The 6,871-nt window shown below is 50.3% G+C and overlaps 1 long non-coding RNA gene across 1 annotated transcript; it reads left to right on the top strand.

Moving 5' to 3' along the window:
* The first annotated feature begins 1,604 nt into the window (after nucleotides 1-1,604).
* On the top strand, nucleotides 1,605-3,503 carry LOC140218432 (uncharacterized). Its single transcript, XR_011894687.1, has 2 exons — nucleotides 1,605-2,042; nucleotides 3,222-3,503. It is a non-coding gene; the product is annotated as an uncharacterized lncRNA (long non-coding RNA).
* The last annotated feature ends 3,368 nt before the right edge of the window (nucleotides 3,504-6,871 follow it).

The following is a 6,871-nucleotide window of genomic DNA, read 5'->3' as shown; positions in this document are numbered from 1 at the left end:
ACAATCATTACAGAGTTGTTCCATCCCTCCTGACTGGAAGGTGGGGAAGGTGGTTCGATTGCATAAATCAGGTAGTAACGCTTGAATACTTAACTATCGGCCCCCTTCATTAACTAGCATTCCCTGTAAACTTCTTGAGCACATTATTTATTCTCATCTTATTACCTTCCTTGAAACTAAAAATTTTTTCAATTCATGTCAACATGGCTTCAGAAAATTTTTTTCGTGTGAGACACAGTTCCTATCTTTCACTAATGATTTATTTCGTACTATGGATCCTAACGTTATTGTGGATTGCATTTTTTTAGACTTTGTTAAGGCGTTTGACACCGTTTCTCATGATCTATGACTAATTAAACTCGGTGCTCCTAATATTAACGATCAGGTATTAGGCTGGATTAAATGTTTTCTTTCCAACCGTAGTCAATATGTCTCAGTTAATGATTATGACTCACCTCTTGTTTCCGTAACTTCTGGAGTACCTCAAGGTTCTGTGTTAGGTTCCTCCTCTCCTGTTCTTATTTTACATTAGTCGTCTTCCTGACAACGTTATCTCCCATATAAATATTTTGCAGATGACTGTGTGCTTTATCGTTCAATTACTAATCCCTCTGATCAAGCATGTTTGCAATCGGACTTGAACGCAATTTCTTTATGGTGCAGCGAATGGCTCATGACACCTAACACCACTAAGTGCAAACACCTGCGTATTTCCAGCCGTCCTCCTGAATACATCCCTCGCTATCTTCTTAATAACACTCTGTTATCACCTCTCTCAACGTACAAATATCTGGGCATTCACTTAACACACAATCTGTCCTGGAAAATGCACGGGAGCTACATATCTAGCCAGGCTAACCACATGCTCGTATTCTTACGGTGACATTTCATAGCTTCTAACAGCACCGTTAAGCTTCATCTGCATAGGACGTTAATAAGACCTAAACTAGAATGTGCTTGCTCTGTTTGGGATCCTAATCAGATAACTTTAATTACCACTTTAGAGTCTGTTCAAATCTGCGCCGTCCGTTTTATTGTTTCAAATTATTCCCGAACTGCAAGCGTATCCACAATGAAATCTGCACTTGGTCTTCCCGTTCTTTCTCTGCGCCGTAAATATTGTTACGGTGAAGAGAAGGACGAAGTTGAATTAGACTGGAGGAAGACGAAGTCTGGCAGTTGCCCGAACGCCATATACCTCTGTTGTAAATATACATTATATTATACTCGTGGGCCTGCTTTCTTCCTGCAACAATATTTTCGCTTATGTCGTTTTCATAGAATTTATCATACCGACCTTATTCTCAAAGATAAGTTACTCCTCTCTCCATCGTATATATCATCACGCACTGACCACAACTTCAAGGTAGGAATACCGACCGCAATGCCGAACTAGCCTTTGTATATATTCATTTATTTCTCGAACTGGAAATGAGTGGAACCATTTCCCTGCCTTCATCGCTGCCATTATCGACGTCAACAAATTGAAGAAAACTGCCGCCGATTTGGTATGCCCCTTCCTCTCTGTAATGCCTCTGGCCCTAAGAGTACCGAAATAAATAAATAAATTGTAGTGAAGAGGAATGCCCGGCGCCGCAGCCACATCATAGAGAAAGAAATTCAACAAGAGGGGACACTCTTCAAAAACTGGCAACAGGAAACACGTCACGCCTAGTTTCAACACCATCCGTTAGTTGACGCGAGCATCAGAAAAAAAGAATGTGAAATAAACTTCCAGACAACGTTTTATTTTTTTTTATTCCTTCCCACTAAAAGTGAAAAAGTTTTGCGTGTAAATAAACTTATACTTTGCAACTTTTTGTTGCGTTGCCTAGCAACAAGCTAGCGGCACGCCAGACGCGCGTGCATACGTCATGCGCCAGACAAGCCGCAGGAGTGAGCGAGGCCGGCTGCGCATGTGAAGCTCGTGTGCTCGGCGACCCGTCTCTTTCGGATATAGCCCGTTTTTTGGGCTCCCGGCGTTCTCTTGGGTTCCGTCTGCATTTCGACACGGCACCGCTGCACTACTGGACTACAGCAAGGTGAGGAATTTTGTCTGGACAGTCTGGACGCACTTCAAGCACATTTAGGCTTACTGTACAAAACTGAACCTATATAGTGACGCAGTTATCGAAAAACAGCTCCGCAGTTCAAGCCTAGTTAATTTGAGTTAATTACTCGTACTGGGAGTTGTTTGCGACGCTTTCTATGAGCCCAAGCATAATTATAACCTATTTCGGTAGTTTTTGGGCACGCTCGCCGCACCTGGCTTCCTGACGAAAAGCACCTTGGCCGTGCGACGCAGATTCGCGTGTACTGAATCTTACCGGGACAAGTTTTAACGCTTTCTCTGACCCAAGACATTATTGTAACTAATTTCACTACTTTTTGGGGTACTTTTCAAGCACAGTGGCCGCGCTCGGCGCAGTTAGCGAAAAGCAGCTCGGCTGTGTGCCGCAGTTAGTTTCACGTGTACTGAATCTTACTGGTAGAAGTTCGTGACGCATTCTCTGACCCGGAAAAGTATTGCAATTTATTTGGTAACTTTTTGGGATATCTTGAGGCTTGCTCGCCGCGCCTGGGGTTGTGAAGCTGTTAGCAAAAAAACAAGCCGGCCATAGTGAGTTAGTTTTGCGTGTACTGAATTTTCGTGGGACCAGTTTGACGCATTTTATAGCCCTGCAACAACATAAGCCTTATTTCGGTACTCACGCTTCTCGAAAACGCGACGAGCGATTGCCGAGAGTGATAACACGGGAGTGTTGCATGCGCCGACAGGACGCGTAAAAGATAACACGGAGGAGCTCAAGAACATGACATTTATGTATTCTGAGCGACTGAAAACAGGCTTTGCACCCACGAGTCTGACTTGAGTGCGATTAGAAGGCATTCTGCGAGCGTGTAACATGGTCTGGCTGAGCCTGTACTTGGCGTACCATCGTGTCGACTGAGGCCAAGTTGTTTTGGAAACGCGTAGTCACCCGTGTATTTGTGCACTTAAAGTGCAGGAAATAATGCCCGGGAAAGGAGGGGGGCTTGAAAATCGGATGTTCAGATTTTATGGCATTGTTTGGGAGGAGTCCTTGCTGCAAAATGTACGTAAAAGTGAATTTATCTGTAATGCCGCTCATTCACCACTTAGGCACGTTTCGCCTCTACACGCAATACTCGTTAGGTCAATATACCGAAATCATACATGCTTGTAATTTACTTTCTTTCAGCTGATGGCATCCGGTGGAGCATCGTACGGCAACGACTGCTGCTTACCTGGTGCCACAACTTTGGATGAATGCAGAAGGAGCCCGGGACGAGCATTTATATAGAGCAAAATAAACATTTCATCATTTCAGAAGACGTCTTTCGTTTTCTTTATGAAATTGCACCTGACAGATTCGGCGCAGTCTTGTAAAGGTCAATCGCAATCATTTCTACTTAATAATGAAACGATTCCACGCCAAGGCCACGCGAGGTTCAGCAGAAGCGAAAAAAAAAAAAAAAATGAATGCCGCGCCGAGCAGCGGAGCCTGCGCGGCGTGTACCAACTGGTGTTCAAAACGCGCGCGCCCAAAACCGAAACCGGAAAGAGTCAATAACATCCGCTTGGTGTGCTACAGTCAATTCGGCCGCTGGGCTCTATGGGAGTGTCCGCTCTTGTTGAAATTTCTTTCTCTATGGCCACATCGCCAGTCGCCCGGGTGGCGCGAGCTCGAGTTTGCCTGGGATTCTCTGGTTGAGACACGCTGCCTGCTGCTCTCTTGTGCTGTATTACTATTAGATTCTGGTGGAGGTGCTACGGTTTTCGACAACCTGGAATTACGCACCCGAACTCTGCCATCCGTCATGCCTGACGACCCCAGCCCGAAATCCCCACCGGTTACTCCAGCCATCGTATCTGCCGGTGGCCAGCGGGATCCTGATATCTTCAGCGGCACCGATGAGAAGGACGTTGAAGATTGGCTGGAATCGTATGAACGCCCCAGCAACACCAACAAATGGGACGATCCCCTAAAGCTCGGCAACGCGATCTTCTATTTATCGGGCGTCGCCAAGCTGTAGTTCAAAAACCACGAAGCCGATCTTCGCACGTGGGCTAGCTTCAAAACCGGCATCGCAGAAGTTTTCGGCCGCCCTGGCGTGGGCAAACTTCGCGCTGAACAACGCCTACGAAGCCGATCCCAGCAAACTGGTGAAACGTTCACCAGCTACATAGAAGACATCGTCCACCTCTGCCGGCGTGTCAACCCTACGATGGCGGAGGCGGACAAGGAACGTCACATCATGAAGGGCATTTCCGACGATGCCTTTCATATGCTCCTCTCCAAAAACCCAGGCACTGTCTCTCAGGTCATTGAGCTTTGCCAGAGTTTCGACGAGCTCTACAGACAGCGCCTTCTCACGCGGCGCCCCCCTGTGTCCGACGAAACCCTCGCGAGCATGACCGTGGCTCCTGAGATGGACTCCCTGCTTGGCCAGATAAAAGAGTTCGTCCGTGCTGAGGTCGCTCGTCAGCTTTCGCTGCTTTCCTCAGCCACGCCACCACCTTCGCCTTTGCCGGCCAACCTTCGCCAGGTCATCCAAGAGCAAGTGTGCGCAGCTCTCCCTTTTGCCCGCGAGACTCCGCCTGTGCCGCCTCCAGCTGCTTTTCCCGAGGTGACTGCACCTCTCAGCTATGCCGAGGCTCTCGCGCGGCCACCACCTCCGACCTTTGCGCCATCCCCATCGGTCGTGCCACTGCGTCCCGCTCCTCACTTCGTTCAGCCGCAGTACAGCAGTGGACAATGACGCACTCCTAACAACCGGCCAATATGTTTTGCGTGTGGTGTACCTGGCCACGTTGAACGATTTTGTCGTCGCCGCGCAACGTGCTACCGCCGTAGCTTCGACGCCTGTTGCATCTGGGTCGCAAGCCCCAAGGGTAGCGTTGGCCTGGCGGCCTGGGGCACAACTGGAAGCATCCGAAGGTGCTGGCAAAGGATGAGTCGACTGCTAACAGAACAACTTGTTTATTCTAGCATCGCAAAAGAGCGGCCGGTCAGATCGACCGAAGTGGAGAGACGGGAGAGCACGTTACTCAACGGAAGAAATCGGAGCCTCTCTCGGCGTCCGGGGGCAGCTGCTTTTATACTCTCGGAGTCGAGGGCAAGAAGGAACGGCTTGGGATGAGGCCACGTGACGGCGGTGCTCGGGCACGTTGAGACTAGAAGGTGACGCATCCGCCGGGCCGGCGCCGGTCAGACCTCCTCGCTTCACAGTTGGGGGAGCTCCTCTCCCCGGCTGCCGCGCTTTGACAAGCGTGGGCACCAACATGCCCACACACACACACACACACGCGCACACGAAGACACGTGGCATTGAAACATGCCTGGACGCGCTTGGCGGGGAGGCGTTGCGGCAGCGCTGAACGGGCCAAAATGTCCGCCGCTTTGAACGAAGCCCCGGCGTCCGTTGCATCCGCGCCGGCTATACCGCGCGTCGTAGGCGAAACGTAACACGCCACACCATACGTTTCCCCATACCCGTCATCCTCCGCGTCTCAGAACCCTGGCCAGATGTCTTCCTACTCGGACCACCGCCCTCTTGTTGACCGCCGCTCGCCATCACCTCGACGCCGCTCGCTTTCGCCAATGCGCCGTCGTCCTTCGCCGGAACGGGAAAACTAATCGTCGCAGCATGTCGCAGTTCCCGAGGCAAGAACTGCGTCACCCACGAACAGACCAAGGCCTCTCGCTTCTCCGACTAATGTTATTGACGTATATGTGGACGGCGTCGCTGCACTCGCCCTCGTTGACACTGGTGCCGCAATTTCAGTTATTAGAGCCAAACTTTGCCTTTCGCTCAGAAAAGTCACGACGCCACTGTCCAACGTGTCACTTCGTACTGCCAGCGCAGACCGCATCACGCCTGCAGCTGCGTGTACTGCTCACGTTGTGATCAACGACCTCCTCTACATCGTCGAATTTTTGGTGCTGTGTTCTTGTTCCCACGATCTTATTTTGGGCTGGGACTTCCTTTCCGCTAATTAGGCCGTCATTGACTGTTCTCGTGCTGAAGTGGAATTTCAAACGCTCTGTAATGCCCCACTCCTTGACGCTCGTGAACCTGAAGATAAAGTATTTGTTGCCGAAGGCGTTACGATTCTACCGCACTCATCTGCCCTTGACACATTGCCATGCAACATTGTTGCTGATGCCAGAGCACTTTTTACGCCATCTGCAATTTTCGCTCGTCGCAAATCTTCCCCGCTGCCTTTCGCTCTTTTGGACGTTCATGCCGGCGTCAGCAGATTGCTCGCCGCCAACCGATTATCCCGTCCTCTCACTTTGCTTCGTGGGGAGTGCGTTGGCCGTGCCCAGTGTGTCGACCCTGCTGCCGTCATCGCCACTCATGAGGTCGCCGGAGTGACCTATAACCCCGCGCAGGAGCCGACTTCGTCCGATGCTTTACATAGCTCCATCGCCGACACGTCGACTGTTTCTCAACGCGCCCAGCTTCTACGCCTTCTCGACAAGTTCCGTTCGTCTTTCGACTGCCAGCATGTTCCCTTGGGCCGCACGTCAACTGTTTGTCAACCCATCGACACCGGTACCAGTGCGCCACTGCGACAAAGACCATATCGCGTCTCCGCGACAGAGCGCCGTGTTATCGACGACCAAGTAGCGGACATGCTCAAGCGCGGCGTCATTCAGCCTTCGGACAGCCCCTGGGCATCTCCCGTTGTTCTTGTTAAGAAGGATGGATCGATACGATTCTGTGTCGATTACCGTTGTCTTAACAAAATAACTCGTAAAGATGTTTACCTTCTTCCGAGAATTGACGACGCCCTTGACTGTCTCCAAAGCGCGGAGTTCTTCTCTTCTATCGACTTACGCAG

The sequence above is a fragment of the Dermacentor andersoni genome, chromosome 5 (genome assembly GCF_023375885.2).
Source record: "Dermacentor andersoni chromosome 5, qqDerAnde1_hic_scaffold, whole genome shotgun sequence".
Lineage (NCBI taxonomy): Eukaryota > Metazoa > Arthropoda > Arachnida > Ixodida > Ixodidae > Dermacentor > Dermacentor andersoni.
The sequence above is the reverse complement of the archived record's forward strand: the minus strand, read 5'-3'. Positions and strand labels throughout refer to the sequence as shown.